At 48.0% G+C, this 17,978-nt stretch overlaps 1 protein-coding gene across 2 annotated transcripts in view; it reads left to right on the forward strand.

The window, feature by feature from the left end:
* The first annotated feature begins 315 nt into the window (after nt 1-315).
* Nucleotides 316-17,978, forward strand: part of LRRC3B (leucine rich repeat containing 3B) — a 79,727-nt gene continuing 62,064 nt past the window's right edge. Inside the window, exon 1 of one of the 2 annotated variants that reach the window (XM_010987810.3) lies at nt 316-478. The gene's annotated coding sequence lies outside the window, so the exon portion shown is untranslated. Of the gene's footprint in view, nt 479-863; nt 1,126-17,978 lie in introns of those variants that run through there. The other variant, XM_031435258.2, reaches the window with a different exon arrangement.

A 17,978-nucleotide genomic window follows, 5' to 3' on the forward strand; every position in this document is an offset into this window, starting at 1 on the left:
TCCTCCCTCCTCCCCGGCCCGGGTTTGGAGGCGATTCCCCTCTAGTGACTGAGCCGAACGTATCTGGGCGAGCGGCGCTTCGCCTCCCTCCGGTCTTTGTCTCCTCCTCCTGCAAGGCTCCGGGGCCCGGCGCAGGGTCTGCAGCGGCCGCCGCAGCAGCGGGAGCCAAGCGGTGCCTCGCGCGGCCGCGCGGGGCCGCGCCCTCGCTCGGTGGAGGCGCCGGAGGACGCCAGCCTGGCCACGCACCGCCGGCGTCCGGCGCTCCAGCCGCCGCGAAGCAACGCCGCGGCCGCCGCGGCCGGGGAACTAGCCCACCCGGCCGGCCCGCTCCGAGGCAGGCAGCCCATCTAGTAGTCGGGTGGGGATAGCGGCCGCTGCGGGTCTGGCAGCGCACACAGGGCGCCAGGCAGACGCACCCCACGCCTCATCCCTGCGCCACGAGGATGGAGCAGGCACCCCGGCCCGGGACTGGCGCAAGGTAAGGTGCAGACGCCTGTTGCTTTTCGCAAAGCGCGGTATCGTCCCCTCTGCCCGGATGCCTAGGGCACCCTTCCCAGAACAGGCAGAGGAGAACTATCACCCCATTTCTGAGCCGTATCCAATCCCCCTGTTTCCCCGGAGTAGATCCTTGGAGAGATCCCTCCTGGCGAGGGCGGGGGTCCACCCGCTTTGCTGGCGTGCAGCTTGGCTGCAGTGCAATAGTCTGCAAACTTTTGTGCCCCCTCCCTGCGCGGTGCTCACCCAGTGCGGTGCAAGTTGCACGTCTACTTTTCGTTTGCTCCCTTCCCCCAGTACCCACCCCCCCTCTTTTGCCGTATGCATCTGCCCATTTCTCACTGTGTGTTCTTGCCAGTCGACTTTTCACTCCCTGCAGCTCCCGCTAGAGAGGCGAGGGTTTGGGACCCAGCAGTGCTTATCCTGCCTGTAGGGGTTGGGTAGGAGCCGAGATGGTGAAATAAGATAGGTGGGACAAGGGGGAAGGCTGTCCCCACCCCTGGGGCTCTGTCCAGCGCGGCGGGAGTCGGTCGGTTCTTACGTAGGCCACCCCCAACTCGGTAATGAAACCCTTGGAGTGGCTTGCGGCTGTGCGCCGTGGGAAGGCAAGTGCAGATCCGGGTGGGTGAAGTAAGTGGTTTGGTGAGGGAAAGGTTGCTGGTGGGGTGGGGGAGGAAGCTGAGGGTGGGGATAGATCTGGTTGAGGGGGGACCAAAAGGCTCTGCTAAAGTGGGCGAGGGGCCAGCCCAGAGCCGTCTTCTGACGCGGAGGAAAAGGAATTTGAGTCTGGAGGGCGCTGGCCGGGTGTGTAAATAGAGATGGGGGAAGGGTTGGGCACCTGGGGAGGCGCAGAGAGGCAGATTGGAGCCCCGGAATGCTGGGGCCCAGGGGGACTGGGGAAGGCAGGCTTCTGGGTGCCTGGGATGGGGCGATCTTCTTCTCCAGGGGAAACAAACTGCTCGATTCAGAGTACGTTGGCGTCTTGGGCGGCGATTGAGTGGTCAGGTCATGGACCAGGGAAGCTTTTCCTAGCTGGAAGAGGACCAGGGTTCCCTTGTTTCCCCCACACCCGCTTCTTTACCCCTCCACCTCCGCAACCGGGTCGGCAGACCCACCTTCCCTGCCAGGAGCTCGGGAGTCAGGGATGTTTCCACAGCCGCAGGGTGGGAAGGGGATTCCGGGACTCGAAGGAGAGGCTTGTGTGCCGGGTAGGGGGGAGTTCCCAGCGCCTGGCGAGTAAACCGGTGTCCCAACCGGTTGGAGGAGAGCGCAGGGGCGGAGGCTGCAGTGGGAGCCACCCCCCCCCCCCCGCCGCCCCTCTGCACAACGCACCTGGGCGGAGCGAGGGAGTGGGGGGAGCCCCGAGCCGCCGGGGAGGCTCGGGAGCGCAGACCTGGAGGGCGTGCAGCGAAACGCAGGGCCAAGGGGGTGTGAGCATCGGGTGACGGGAGGCCCGGCTCCCAGACCCGGAGCCCCGGGCAGAAGTGGGTCCGTCCACCTCTCGGCCCCCAGGTATATCCTTTCGGCTGTTAGAGACGGTTTGGCGGATGCCAGAAGGCTAGGCGCTTTCCTCCTTTGCACCCCAGCAACCTGGAAAGGAAGGCCATTTATGCGAGGGGACCTCGCCTGCTATGGCGAAGAAGGGGCAGTCCCCGGGCTCCATTTATCCTGCTGGGGGACACACTGGGCTGTCACAGGCCTGGAAGCACCTCATTTAACCCTTCTCTGTCTGAGAAGGCGCACGCCCCTCTCAAAGTGGTGCCTTGAGCTGAGAATCCAATCCTACAGGCTCCAGAGAAGAGGAATTTGGGGGTTGCGTGGGCCCGGATCCCTGCAAAACGCCCTGGACTTCCCTGTTCAGATCTCCCACGTGCAGGCTTTTAGGGCCGCAAACCGTCTCTGCGGTTGCCCTGCAGACAACATCCCCGGCTCTCTGGACCAGAGCTGGGAGAAAGCGGAGCACAGCGTAGTCCCATTTTCTGGGCCTGCCGCCTTGGCCAGACCCTTCTGAAAGAGACGTCGACTGGCCAGGGCTCCAGAAGGAATCCTGAGTTGAGTCACTCCCCTCCGGGCCACCCCTGAAGCAGCGAGCTCCCTGCCTCCCCACCGCCAGCTTCAGAGCCCCAAGGAGGGAACGGGGATTCCCTTGGGACAGGCTTGGGTGCAGCTCCTGAGCGCAAGGCCAGGCGTGGAGGGGGATAGAGCTTTGGCTTCTGAATTACCTGGATAACTGAGGTAGGATTCCAGAATTAAATTCTTTACTCCGCCACGTTGAACTTTTGGCGCCCCAAGGCCAGGTTCTTTCTGGATGCTTATTGCTTGGTTCTGTGCTCAGGCTGGTTCTCTTTGCTTGTAGAAACAGGTTGGAACATGTCCCTTGGCAACTCTTGAAGCAAGACTTCAAATGCACACCATGGTGTTTTGTCAGGTTGCTGAGCTGTTCCGGGGAGGCAGGTAGTCATGATAGTAGTCAGCCCTGGCATTTACTGAGCTCTTACTTTGTGCAGGCAATAGATGTTTCACGTGCAGTTTGGGTTTTAATCCTTATGACAACCCTGGAAGACAATTATTTTTCCCATTTTGTTGGTAAGGAAACTAAACCATGGAGAAATTAATTTGTTTGCTCATTGTCATCCAACCAATCAGTGGTGGGATTTGTGGATAGAGAAGTGGTGTGTCCCATGCTTTCAACCCCACTTGGTACCAGAGATCCTTTGTCCACAGGAAGGGTGGGTGACAAATGAGCAAACCCCGGGGGCATGCTGTCAGTGCCAGTCCTTGCCTGGGAGCCCCTGTGGCTGTGGAACTGGGGAGACTGATGGTGCATATTTCCCCTGCTTAGAGCCCGATGGGGTGCACCTTGGGAGGATGGGGTCCTGGGACTGGGAGCAGATTTAGGGAACTGGCAGCTGGCATTGGACTTCTGTTCTGAATCTTTTCGTGGACATTCCCTTTTTAAATGTGAGGAGAAATGAAAGAGGGGATCCGAATGTGAGCAGAGATGTGCTCCTAGGACAGAAACTGTGGAAACTATTCTGCAAATGCATCTCTTTCTAGTGACTGAATCACAGACTATTAGAGCTAGAGTGATCTCAGATATCACCCCTTCCAATCCAGAAGTGGGGAGGAGACTGAGTGATGTGCTCAAGGCCACTCCGTGTTCCTAGCATCACTAGTGCTAGAACCACTGTCTTCTGACCCTTGGTCAAAAAAAACCAATATTTATGCAAAAATGGATTATGTTCACTGTGGCTTCTTTTCAGGCTCTTTAAATTAATTAGGGAAAATTAATTAGGGAAAAACTTGTTTATTTAAAAAAGTAGACGATTTTGCTCATTTTTCATAAATGCCTTGTTCAGCATAACCAGAAAAGGTGACGATCATACAGTGGATGAACCACCACAAGTATGTGCCTCTTTTGAAAAAAATTACAGCAGAATATTTATAAACCTTCGAATAAAAAATTAACTGTGCAACCCTTTAGATTATTCTAAATGAAATGAAATGGATTCTGAACCATTTCAGCCAAGTCCCCCTGTCAAGTGGAGAGTCGCTGTCCTGCCCCACCCCCAAGCATTTGTGAAAATCAGAAAAAATGTACTGCGTCAGAAGGAAAAATCCTTTTGAATACAATGAAATGATTTGGGATTATTTCTTCTGGCTTCTGACCGTTGGGTTAAAGTTTAGGCTGATATAAATCTGAGATAAGCCAACATCTTTCTAAGTAGACATACTTGGGGCTCAGAAAGGGGAATGATAGTTCTTTACCATCTCGCTCACTGAGCCCCTTTGCAGGGGAGACTTGGTCTGGCAGTTTAGGGATTCCATGTGCCCCTAGGCATTCTCGTAGGACAGAATTCTGATTTCTAAGAACATTCTCTGTCTTGTCTCTGTAGCCACAGTACTACATGTCCCCACCCCCCCCCCCCGGGAGTTGAACCAACAAAAAGTCAGCTAGAGGAAACACAGAGGGGGAGAACTTCGAAAAGCCTGTTTCTCAGAATCACATCGTGGCAGGGTGGGTGGGAGTTCCAGGCAGATGGTGGAGACTTGTTGCCTTTTCTGTCACCTGGAACAGGATTTCTATCCCTGATGCTGTGACAGGCCAGGCCAGAGGCCCCCAGGCGGTGATGGGGGAGGGGTAGTGAAGGAGGAAGGGGGTGAGGGTGAGGCATGGGTTGGGGGCTTGGCTGACAAAGGGCTTTGGTGTGGCTGAGATGGCCCAGGAGAGAGTGCCTGAGAGATGCCGTCTTCCCCCTTCCTCTCTTACCTGCCTCTTCAGTCTTGCCACCCATATTGGGCTGACTGATCTGAATCTGAGTTATCTCAAGGGAAGCATTCACTTTCTAGAGAATTCATTAGCAATACGTATTGTCTTTATGTAAGTAGAGAAAAAAATACAGACAGCTGCCCCACTCCTCAGGGAGAGCCCTAAACATCAGGTCATCCCAGAAGGGTGATCTTCTGAGGCAGAGGGTCTGCGTTAGCCGGATTGCAGCAGTGTCAGAGAATAAAGGACGTGACACTGAAATCAGGTGTGGCAGCAGCCGAGAGAAATGGTCTTCTGTGAGGGACCAAATGAAGGAAAACCCGTTTCTACCTGGGCAGATGTTCTGGTTCCCAATTGCTAGCTTTGCAGGGGTGATAGTGGAGTTAGCTGTACCCTTACCCCACGTATGTCGTCCATATCCTCCACTTACTTCCCTTTTCCCGTGTGGTGTAGCGTTAAAGGGCCCGCACAGCACTTCCGCTGGGACAATTCTTTGGTGGTGTATTTATCTTAAATCATATAAATACGCGTTTGTTGACAGAATAACAATTACTGTTAAGCAACATGGTCTGGGACAAGGTTATGAAAAAATGAAACCTTTTTATTCAGAATACAAGGAATAAATATTTTTATGCAATACATCGTATGAATTAAAATTCTCAGTTTTGGTTAGAGATTTAAATATAAAAAATCATCAAGAACCAGAGCATCTGATCTTGACCTACTTTTAATAACAGGAGAAGCCAAATAGTAAGGATCTGTGGAATTTGAAGAAGAGGACAGGAGGAAAAAGAAAAAGAAGATATTACCAAGTAAAACCTGAGATGCTTTTCCCTCATGGATTTTATTTTAAATAAAAATATAATATCTTAATCTATTTTGAGATTTAAATAGATTAACCCATAAGATTAATAAATTTAGTATTTTATCTTCAGATTGTGGCTTTGATGAGCTGTGTTCTACAAGTGGTTGATGCTCTTCTATCTGACAGACTAGTATGTATCTATATATTCTTTATAAAAACTTAGTGAATTAATGCATGACGTAAGAAATGTCCATTGTACGTAAAAATGAAGTCTGCAGCCTTCTCAAGATTTGGAATGTATTTTCCCAAAGTGGTGAAATTAATAGTAGTAGCTGTAAAATACAATTAAAATAAACAAATGAATAAATAGTGAAAAAGAACCACCCTGATGAAAACAAGATTTTTTTTTTCAAGCAGATAAATGAACAATTAGTTAAGTTTATAAAATTTATGGTTTCAAATTTATCCTAAGCTCTCTCGGCTGCTTTTTATGGTAACACTTGTCTAGTACAAGGGTCACTACACTTTTAGACAGTTTTTGAAAAAGCATTTGTGCCTTTTGTTAGAAGTAAAATGGAGACAAGCATAAAAAAATAAAATATTGTGAGTCATTCTTAAGCATGGAGTAATTCTTGACAAAACTAAGTATGTTTTCAAATTCAATTTGATTTCCTTTTTTTCTTTCTTTTCTTTTCTTTTCCTTTCCTTTCCTTTCCTTTTCTTTTCTTTTCTTTTCTTTTCTTTTCTTTTCTTTTCTTTTCTTTTCTTTTTCTTTTTCTTTTCTTTTTCTTTTCTTTTCTTTCTTTTTCTTTTAATCTCTTCTTTCTTTCTTCCTTTCTTTTTTAGGTCATTGATAGAATTTTCAGTCTGCGTATAAGTCATCAGTACCTTGCTGGGAGAGAGCTGTTTCATTACAAATATCTCCCCTGGTGAAGGCAGGGAGAAAGAACAGTGTTTATTTGTCCGGAGCTAAAGCACAAAGGTCATGAAGTCGCACTGGCTTCTCCCCTTGGGCTCCAGCCTCAGCTCTGGTTTGGGAAGGCAGCCCTTGCTCGGGCCTGCCTACAGAGGGCTCACCCTGTTAGCGGTGACTAAGCATTCTACTTGCCTTGGCTACCCTGGGGATTTATGCTCTGAGAAGAATCCCGGCCCAGTCTGCTGACCTTCCTCAGCCGTCTGCTCATGAGGGATTATCAAGCAGGAATGTTTTTCATCCTTCCTACAAATTCTATTTAAGCCTGGGTTGGCAAAGTGGTATAGTCTCTTTCCACAGAGTGTTTCGTGGTCGTTTATTTGGGTGGTCGGTCAGTCTGTTTTTTCGTTGCTTCTCAAAAGCACTTCCTATAAACAAAATTAATATGCTCCCCTAGTGGAAGGTATGGTGTAGACTCTTGGTGCCCGAAGCATTGGCTTCAAGACCCATGAAAGAGGGATGGCGGGTAGCCAGCCAGGTCAGAGGCCCAAGAGAGAGGCAGCAGAGAAGCAGTGGAGGTGGAGGTAGGCAGGAAGAGGAGGCAAGAGGGGCAAGCTGTCAGGGTAAACGGACTGCTACTGAGTCCAAGCTCTTTTTTGCTCGCCGCATGACAGGCCAGTAAATCGGGAGATGAGGTGTTGAGGCAAGGAATAGCGACTTTATTCGGAAAGCCAGCAGACCAAGAGAATGGCAGTCTAATGTCTTGGAGAACCATCCTACTCAAGTCAGAATACAGGCTCCTTTTATGCAAAAAAAAACCAGGGGAGGGGGTGTGGCTGGTTGTTGCAAACTTCTTGCTGCAGGAATTCTTTGTTCTTGCAGCCATCCACATGGGTCAGGCCATGGTGTCACTGTAAACCTCCAACAAGACAAAGGTTATTCTCTGTTTTGCAACTTGCCGTCTCTGCATAAGTGCAGAAATGCTAACATCCTTAAAGGTCAGAGCCCGGAGAATAGGCTCTCCTGTGTATTTCAGGCGAAAGGCAACATTGTTTTACAAAAGGTGCAGAGCCAGCAAGACTGAGCCTAGAAAACAGGGCACAGTGGTCAAAACTAAAGGAACAGATCCAATATATGGAGTCAGATTTGTTCTCCTCTATTACAAGACCACCCAAAGGAAGAGGACCCAGCAGTTAGCCCGGGAAGACTAAGGCATATTTGGTATAAGCCAACCTCAAAAGATAAGACAAAAAGGCATAAAAATAAGAGAAGACGGAGAGAGCTAATGGGAGTGATAGGGGCCTGAAGGAGAGGCGTACAAGTTAAAAATAATGCACCTAAATCATTCCTCAAGGTCTAGCTCACCTCAAAGGCAGGCTCAGCCCTCAGCCAGCGGGCAGGCGTGCTTTCCCACATTCCCTGCCCCTGGTTAATGCGGCTTCTCAATCACCAGACCAAGGGCTCTTAACCTGAATTATGTCCTGGCGCCCTTTGCCAGTCTGACAAGTTTAGAGACCCTAGAAGGATGTGTTTAAATGTATAAATTGCAATACATTAGATTATCACAGAAACCTTATTGAGATAATTATATGTAGTATGTAAGCCACTGTGACCTCCTCATGGGTGCCCAACAAGCTCCAACCTGTGGGCACCGCCGTTTTGAAGCAGGGATGAGCTTAATGCCGCTGTGAGGTGCCTGCAGACCCGCGCTATGACAGGAAAATGTCCAATTTGGGTTGGTGACACCGTCACGGGTACTGCTCTTGGCGTGTAAGTGTTGTGGCCTGCATTTGCAATAGAATTAAATGCTAAATTGTAGTGCAGTGTTAGAAAACAGATTTGTGGCTTTTTTTCCGTTCAAGTTCACGGATTCCTTGAATCCTGTTGATAGACACGTGTGACTAGGGGAATGTGTCGTCCCTAATCGGGGTACTGTTGAGAATGAAATGGAGTGGGGTTGTCACTCTTAAGAAGTGGGTGTGAACTGGGACGGGCCTGGCAAATTGGAACGTCGTAAGGTCCTTTCCGCCACTGTCACCTCTCTGGGGTCTCTTTCCCCGGATCAGTTTTCACTTCCCTGGTGCAAAGAGTTGGCGTCATCCGCCCTGTTCTTAGGGGTCGTGGTCGTGGATACTGATGGGCTCGGGGAAGTGGACACCAACTTTCGCTGAAAGAAGTCACCTGTCAGGGCCCCCTCCAGGCCGAGGGACGCCGTTGTAAGAGCTAGGAGGTGTGCTTCCTTGGAGCGGCCGCGGCCTCTGGCTCCCGACTGGGTGAACGCTGGCCGGCGTTTCAGCTCCCGGTGGCCGCCTTGGCCGGGTGTCCTGGTGCTTTGGCCAACTTCAGCCTCAAGTGAGGTTGAATTATGAGACTACACTGCACTTCAGCCGAAAGTTTCAGCTTCTCCAACATTTTTATTTCTTTTCTTTTCAATTTTTGTTTTTTTAAAGCAGAGCTCCCACAATAGCTTTGAAAGTTTTCTTTCCTTTCCCTGCCCAGTTCCTACTGATCAGAAAGTGGCCTCAGTGCAGGCAGATGGAGGGAGACCCACCGGAAAAGACCAGAATCTGGAGAATGGTTAAACTGGATAGCAAGGCCTTGAGTGATGGCGAGGGCCTGAGGGCCTGCAGTGTTCCCTGTGCACGCGGCTCGTGTTGTCCCGTGTTGGGGGAAGGTGGCAGGGCATCCCTGCTCCTGGAGATCACGGTGTTTCTTTCTGTTCTGTGGGTGATGTGGAACTTGCTTAGTAGAATAAAAGGCTCTTCCAGGAAAGCTTTTGACTTTGCAAGGGGGATGCAGCCTCTCAGAAATATATATCGAATATTTGATTGGGAGCCAAGCCCCTGGGTTCTAGTTCCAGCTTTGGCCCTAACCAGCTCTGTGTCTTTGGACTGGTTAAGATGACTTCCCCAGTAAGTGGATGATTGGAAGCCAGATGGTTTCGAAAGCCCCTCCCAGTGCGGTGGCTTCCAGAGGCATTGTTTTATTTACGCTCCGGATGATGGTTTTCCTCTTCAAGCTGGTTCTGACTTCTTTGCTTAGGACTTCCAGCCCTTGTGTACCACAGATCCAATAAGGATAGATGGAGACACTCCACAATCCCGAGGCTCTGTGACTAGAGTCAGGGGGTGGGAGTGGGGAGGTGGAAGGGATTACAGCCAGCAGGCCAAGGGACAGAGTAGGAAAGGACTGGAACACTCTATAACTTTCCTCGCAGCAATGACCATCACTCAGGAAGGGCGTAGGAAAGATGGAGGAGGAGTTCCGAACATTTCGACTGTGTGCTCATCTGTGTCTAACTCCTTATAACCGTATAATCATGTCACTCCCTCCTAAAAACTTTCAAGTGACTCCTGGTTGCATCTCAGAGGATTACATCCTTATTACGGGTTAATAGGTCCTTCATCACCCGGTCCCACCTGTCTCTCCATCTGACGTTTTCCTTGGCACACCTACGCCCCGATGTGTTAGAGCTGGTGTGTTAGTACTGGCTAGTACTGACGAGGGTTCACGTGTCTTCTCTCAACTCTGCGCTCAGTGATATCATATTGTAGCTTGAAATCTGGTATGGTAGCGGCATTTACACCACAGAAACTGACAGACGTTATAAAGCAATGCCTTTTTTTCCCCTGGAGTGTCTCTTGTTAAAATTTACTAGCACGCACCGCTGCCCCTGCCCCGTTTGCCATTCTCGACTCCTGACAGTTCATCAGACAAATGAACTCTCTCCTTCTCGCTCACTTTCCCTTCTTCTGTCCCTCCCTTCATTCTGTCTTACTCTTCATCCACCAACTAATCCAAAGGTAGCCAGACTCTATTCTCATTCCTCTTCTGCCCCTTAATAGCTGAGTGAGTGAATCTGGGAAAATTTCCTAACTTTTAATATGCCTCAGTTTTCTCTGTGTAAAATGGGTATAATAATGGGTCATTGTGAGGCTTAAATGAGGCTTACCATATGTATAAGGTGCTTTGAATAGTGTCTGGCACAATCTTATTTTACCACTATTTTAGTATTTGTTATTAGTATTGATCACAACATTATTGATTGCTTATTATGTCCACAGCACATATGAAAAGAGGTTCAGTAAAACAAGCACAAGATAATGTTTAAGAGTCTTGAACAAAGCCTGGTTAGTTCTCGCAAGGTTATCAGAATTGATTTCTTGGAGCCAGGGGCATTTGAACTGAATCTCGAAAGACTGATTACATATACCCACCAACCGCGCAAGCCTGATGGTGGCATCTCGGGAGAAGGCAAGTCACGTGAGCATGACTTGGGGACCGGCATGCTCTGCTAGGGTTTTGTGTAGCCGGGCATGAGATCATGGAGGGAGAGGAGTCCTTGATCATATTCAGGTGGCACAAGATCCCCGGGGAAGCGAGCTCAGGGTCCTGCTAGCTCTGCCTTCCTGTTGCCTGCACAAGCGCTGCAGGTTTGAGCTTCGGATTTTCCCCCCAAAGTCAGAAATCTAGGTTTTACTGTGGAAGCTCCTAATGTTTAATGGTAAAGCTAATTCAATTTAAAAAATAAACAAAACAAAGCACATCCAGAGGCTGTCTTCAGGCTCCTGCTGGAGAGTGGGACTCTCCATCCCCAAGCTGTGCCAAGCTAAGGCCTGCAGTTGGAATTTCTGATTTTGAATGTGATCCGGCCAGTCTCTGGGTGGCCACCGTGAGAGTCACCCCAGGGCTCTGAGCCCTGGCTGTCTGCCAGATGGCTCTCCTGTTCCCTGTCCTACATACCTTGCTGTAAGGAGCTAAAAGCCCTTGCAAAGAACCAATTCGAATTGTCCCTAGGCCCTGTGTGCTGTGGCCGAGCGGTACTCAGGACAGCCCCAGCCTGATTTCAGTTCACCCAGAGACACCCGAATATCCTCACTTGCCTCTTCAATTTTAACAGTAGATGGGGGAAGAGACATGTAGGAGTGTGTTCTCCCCCTTCGTTCTGTTGAAAACATCACTAGGAGCTTGACATTCCGTTGTGGAAGTCTGGATGTCACAGACCCAGCTAAGAGCTATTGATTGCTTCTGCATGGATTCAAGATCAAGGGGAAACGGTGCACCCAGCCGCCATGTGGTGTGTGTGTTGATTGTTTGCTTGCAGGGGGCGGGGGGGTGATTCTCTGATAGGTCAGTCGCCCTGGGTGTTAGTTGGGGTCATGTCTAGATTTGCACTTACATGGGTGAAATTTCCCCTCTTTTACTCCCTTTCCATTCCAGGCTGCCTGCGATTGTGCAGGCTTTTAAGAAGTGATCAGACCTTGGAAGAGCTGAATTATTTCCAGTTGAGGGGTTGAGCTTGGTGGATGCTGGCTTCTACAGCCGAGAGGTGGAGGAGCACCCAGCCTACTTCATCAGGCCTGGTTGAAAGCACTCTGTAATTGCAGCTTTGTGAACATCTCAGGCTTATTATAATACAGTGAATCTGGGTATTATTCTGATTTTGTGTTATTTTTGTTTCATTGTATTGCCTGATTGAACTTGATGTTGAGAAGCGTTAGAGCTGCAGACAGGCCTTGAAGGAAGGATTTGTGACTTACCTGGATTTTGGCTTCACTACGGGGATCCCTGCTGCAGGAGCTGACCTGGGTGTCAGAGGCCATTTCACTCTCCTCCAAGCCCTCAGCCTCTTGGGCCCTCAGGACTGAGCTGTGAGATGCTGCAGGAGCTCTCACCCCTGCTGGTGTCTGGGACCCTGACCGCCCCCCCCAACCCACTGCAGGAGCCAAACCCCAGAGAAGCCAACAACCTACTCTTCTGAGGTGGATTTGAAGCAGTTAGGTCTGTTGAATTAACAGAGGTAAAATAGCACATTTGCTGTGAAGGAGGTGTGATGGTGTTTGGAGATGGGGCCTTTGGGAGGTGATTAGGTCGGGGTGAGGTCAGGAGGGTGGGGCCGACAGCAGAAAGCTTGCCTCCTCTTGTTTCGCCCACACACCCCATCGGAAGGCCACGTGAGGATCCAGCAAGCGCACGGCCTTCGGCAACCCAAGGAGAGGGCTCTCACCAGACACTGACCATGCTGTCACTTTGATCTTGAACCTCCAGTCACCAAAACTGGGAGAAATTAATTCCTGTTGCACTCCGTCTATGGTATTTTGTCACGGCAGCCTGAGCCGACCAAGACAGAAGTCACCATAGCTTAGCCAGGCACCTAGCCACCTTGTGCAACATCTCTGAGCAGAGAAGTACCTTTTTCATACCGCCGTATCTGATGCTCGCCACCAACCTGGCACACAGTAGGCCCTCAGTAGCTACTTATTGAATGAAAGAATGAATAAATACTAATGCATGGAGTGGAAAACCTCCAATTTATAAGCAAACATTTGAAAAGTTCATTTGAGTGTTGGAGATTTCCTTCAATTGTGGCTTGAGATGAAGGAAAAATAAATTCTTTTAGAGAAGAAGCTGTTAATAGCTTGCACTGTTTACCAACTCACACCTCGTAGGGTCTCCTACAACTCTTCTCCGTAAAGAGATGCCGCGCTGGGCTGCTGACCTCCCAAAACCTAAGTTTAGTAAAATAGCAAAGAAAAATCATTTCTTTATGAGAGAATCATAGAACCGCAACATTGGAAAGGACTTCTGAGGTCCTTTTTAATTTAAAATATCCAGTGGGCAGATGGCCAGAGAAGGATGTGATGTCTTTTCTGACAAAATGGTGGCTTTAGGGGGTCTTTCCTTCCTCTGAGAAATTCCGCAGACACTGTGAGCAGTTTGCTCCATGGCTTTTGCCATTTGAGAATGAAGGAGCTATTTCCTCAAGATGCTCTTCATCTTTATTCATATCTGGGAGCAGATGAGTTCAGCGTGTGTGGGTGTGGGATTTGAGGAGCTTGAACGGCTTAGGTAGCAGTTGGCGTGCCGGTCGTGTGATGAGGAACATGTATCGACAATATTAAATTGTGGGCTGAATCTTGGTTTTGGCGTTTAAAAAAAAAAAAAGAATACAATTTCTAAAAGCATTGTTTTTATGCCAGGGGTGTTTCTCAATGTTGGGTCAACAGTGCTGAGAAATGCAGGCCTCCAATATGCATCACGTTCTTCTCCCTTGCCTGGTTTTCCTATGTCAGCCCTGCTAAACTTCCTTCTGAACTGGAAGGTGCTGTGGAGTTTCTAAATATACATCCATATGGGACTCAACTGATGGAGGGAAATAGCTTCAGTAATAACAGGCAAAACTTTAATCACTTTTCATATTGAAGGTGGAAGAGCCAACTGGGTTCCAAGAGAAATTAATGGTATTTGAGTCGCTAGGAAGTTGCTGTTTGCTTCCCAGGCTCTAAAATCTCTGTCATCACCAGCTTCCAGGGCTTTCTTGGGTGAAGCTGTATACCATCGCTTCTTTAAAAAGTCATCTTCCTTTCTCTACCATTTCTTTGTGCTGACAGTAACAGAGGAGGAGTACAGAGAAACTTTCTTATACTTGGTGGTGGGTGGCGTAAGCAGTGTGAGCCTGACCATGTGCGGCTCTAGGTAACAGTGTGGAGTCTACAAGGAGCAGGTGTCTTTAGTCAAGAACACGTGGCTTTTCAGGGCCCTGGATTAGGAACAGAATGCTTAGGTTGGGGGTTTTAACCATTTTTCTTGATATGTATCCTTTTGGCCGTCTAGTGAAACCTATGTATCCCTTCTTATTTTTTATGTAAAATTCATATTTTTAATTTATTTAAATAAAGTGTAAAAACATTTTTCAATGTAAAAAGTACATAGAATTAGAAAGAACAACAACAAAAAAATACACAGATACACTGACTTTCACAGAAGTTAACATTATGCACGACCTCTCTCTCTGTCCGATCTGTCATCAGTATTTTAAAAATGACTTTAAATAACACACTTTAATAGTTAGCTTACTCATCAGATGTGCTTGAACTTGCCTGGTATAGACTTGTAACTCACATGCCTATCATATTTCCAAAGACAGTGTTAACTTATAAGTAATCCAACATTCTCATTTGAACTGTCCATGTTTGCAAAACTGTAACAAATAATTTAAATGGTTGACTTTTTTCCACACGTGTCCATGAAGGAGAAGCAGGTGTAGATAGGTAAGACCATAAAACATTCTAGAAGTCTGGATCACTAGGTAGAGAATGCATTGAATGACTACCACATTAGAAACTGACCAAGAGTTTTCCTCTGTATATTATGAAGGGCTATGGTCAGGAAGAATTAACTATCATGATTTTAAAGTCATGATGTGCATAAATGATATTTTCAGGATTTCTGGAACAACGGTGTTTTCATGTGAAAAAAAAAAAGCTGTGGTGACATCATAGGTACCGATAATAATAAAGTACTTTGTTGCTGGCCTTTAAAATGGAAGGAAATGCTTAAATCCAGGTGGAGATCAGTGGAGAAAAAAATCAGAAAAGACCTTCCACTGTTGTGGTCCTCTGTATTTTAGCCATGGCCACACTGTGGGTGTGGACCTTGAGTTAAAAACCTCTGCCTCAAGGTGTGAGTGAACATCTGAGAATAACCAAAGCGGTTTTCAGATGGACGAGACCCGTTAGAAGGGATTATAAAAGAACGTCATTTTCTGTTTGGTAGTTTATTTCACAAACATGCCAGAATTTAACCTAAAGACTGAGGTTGGCTTCATAACTGGTCCCTTTGGAGAGAGATGCCGTCGACTTTATTCAAAATAGTGCTGGATCTTCTTTGAGAGCCAATAGTATAATATTTTGAATATATTCATCAATGTTAATTCTTAAAGTGTTTCGGGGTGGGTCTGGTGTTTTGAAATAAGCCAAAGCCATTTGAGGTAAGGCTGCTGAATACAGAGGGTGATCAGGGTGTGGAGACATCAGATTGGACTTGAGAAGCCCCAGGCTTCTTTTCAGAAGGGACTGGTCCACGCCCCTGAAGGATGCTCCATCACGGTGGAGGTGGGGTAGGGATGAGATCCAGAAAAGACTACATTTCCGAAATGATAGCATCCTTGGAGTCAGTCTCTAGTTCTCTAGGGTGACAACTTTATACACTTATGTCACTCTGTAAAGTCACATTCCAAGATGGCTTCAACATATTTAGTGACAATATCCAGGATCACAGTCTGTGCAGTCTTGAGTAGAACTGCATTGTCCTGTAGACCTTCAATGCTAGGTTCTTAGGTGATTTAAAATCTCCTAATAGTCACACTACACGTGTAAAAAGATAAAGGTGAAATTCGTTTAAATAATGTATTTTACTTAACCCAATATATCCAAAATTATCATTTAAACATATAAGCAACTTAATATTTATTAAATTTTCTTTCACACTGAGTCTTTGAGATCTAGTGTGTATTTTATACCTACAGCACCTTGCACTTTGGACACCGAATTTTCCTCGGAGACACTTGACCTTTATTTAGATTTCATAAAATTTACTGTTGAAAAATCAGACTCACACATCCAAGTTGTTTCAGATGTACTTAAATGTTTTCCAGTAACTACACTGAATGTTCATTTTTAAGTTTAAATGTAAATAAATCCCATTGAAAATCCAACCTTTAGCTCCTCAGTCTCGCTAGCCACATTTCAGGTGCTTGGTGGCCACATGTGACTGGTGGTCACCATATTGGATGGTGCAGGTCAAGGTTATATGGGGCAACAGTTGGAGAGGGGTCCCGAGGCACAGTGTGGACAGTGAAACTGGAAAAATGAAGGCGAGAGGCTTGGCCCTCCAGTTGTTTTTCCTTTTTGTGAATCAGTTCTTTTAGTCTTCTCGTTAATCCAGTATTTTTCCAAAAGCTCCGTATCCCTTCTTTAGAATCTTTCATACAAACCCCCTTAGGGCTTCTGCTTATGACTGTCGACCATCTGCATCCAGGGGCATCCTGTGTCGCTGCTTCCGGGAGGGAAGGTTTGGGGAGAGGGTAGATTCGGTGGGGACAGGAAGCTCGTGCCTCTGCCCCAGGTTCTGATGACCGAGCAGTCAGACCACAGGAGTAGAGTGTCTTGACTCTAAGCCCCACTGGTTGCCCACCTCTCTCCTAGTACCTCTGGTTCTGATTCTGAAAATTTGGGGTAGGGCGCAGGAAATCGCATTTTTATGAAGTCTTCCTTGCTTTCCCTCTCTCTCCCCACTAAGTGATTCAGAGCGGTTTAATTTAAGAACTACTGACCTAAGCATCCTTCCGCTGACTGTATTCTTTTTGCTAGAGGTTTGTCATATTTGTTCTGAAGAGCCAACCTCCTGTGTCTCATTAACCTGGAGAGTTGTAGGCCCTGCCCCAGACCAGCTAAATCAGTGTCTGAAAGTGTGGCGTTAGGAATCTGCATTTTTAACAAGGTCCTGAAGTAATTCTTATGCCTGGTGAGCTGTAAAGACTTTAACCTTTATGCAGCCCCTCCAGCTTAGAAATATGCAATTCTTCAATTCCATCCTTTCTTATGCCTCCCTTTGCCCCCACCCCCGTGCCTGACATTTAGAAATCCACATGCCATATTTATTCTGCCTCCTCTGGGTTAAGGTTATTTAACAAGTGTGCATTTGTCCCAGGGACTGGGGACACAGAAATATAGATCATGGGATTCCGTCTCTGACTGGTGAGAGCTTGTAGAAATAGGAGGGAGAGCCAGATCTACGGGAAACTGAGGTCATGGAGCACCACAGTGGAGTGCTGGGTGCCCTGAGGTCACAAAGAAGACTTGAGTTATATGCACCTGGGTCTTGAATTGATGAGAATGGCTTTAAAAAAGGAGCCTCAGAGACCCAGAGTTGATTCAGGAAAGTGACTGTTGATATTCCATCAGACAGGGGAAGGGAAGGACACCTGAAGACTCAGGATGAATTAGGATGTGGGAAGGGGAGCAGAGCCATTATGGATGACACAGCACAATGGATTTATTGTAGAAATCAGACCTTACAGAGTTAGGTGCTCAGGATGCAGAGGTCCGCAAGGGCACAGGTGGAGGAGCAGAGCAAAGTCCCTGCGCAGGGACTAGGGAGGGAGCTGGTGAGATCTACAGAAGGTAGGTCTGCAGGGCTCACAGGGGAACGATGAGGGCTGAAGTGAGGGAAGAGAGGGCAGCTGGAATCGGGGAGGATGGAGTGGAGGCTGCGCCTGCCGGAGGAGCCGGAGGAGCTGACCACACGACTCAGAACTGACGGAGGAAGTGTGACCGTGCATGTGGGTATGTGTATGTTACCTACATGTGTACAAATACGGTTTCTGTATGTGGATGGTGTATATGTAGGTGGTTTTAAATCTAAATAGCTGCGTAGGCTGTGGCCTCAGCATGGGGAATGGAGTGAACTGACATCTGAAGCTGTGAGTGAAGTTCCTGGTTTCCACCAGCCTGACCTTGGACAACCCCCCAAGTATCTCTGAGCCTCGGTCTCCTCATCCGGGAAACGCAGACGGTGTGAAACATCAGGAATCATGCGACCCAAGGCATGTATTTTGTAGACCTCGAAGAGTGATATTTTGGAAGACACAGTGGTTCCATCCGTGTCAGAGTTTGCTGAGCAGCGTTTTCCTGGCCCCATTTTCAGTCTTTGCT

The sequence above is a fragment of the Camelus dromedarius genome, chromosome 2 (assembly GCF_036321535.1).
Source record: "Camelus dromedarius isolate mCamDro1 chromosome 2, mCamDro1.pat, whole genome shotgun sequence".
NCBI lineage: Eukaryota > Metazoa > Chordata > Mammalia > Artiodactyla > Camelidae > Camelus > Camelus dromedarius.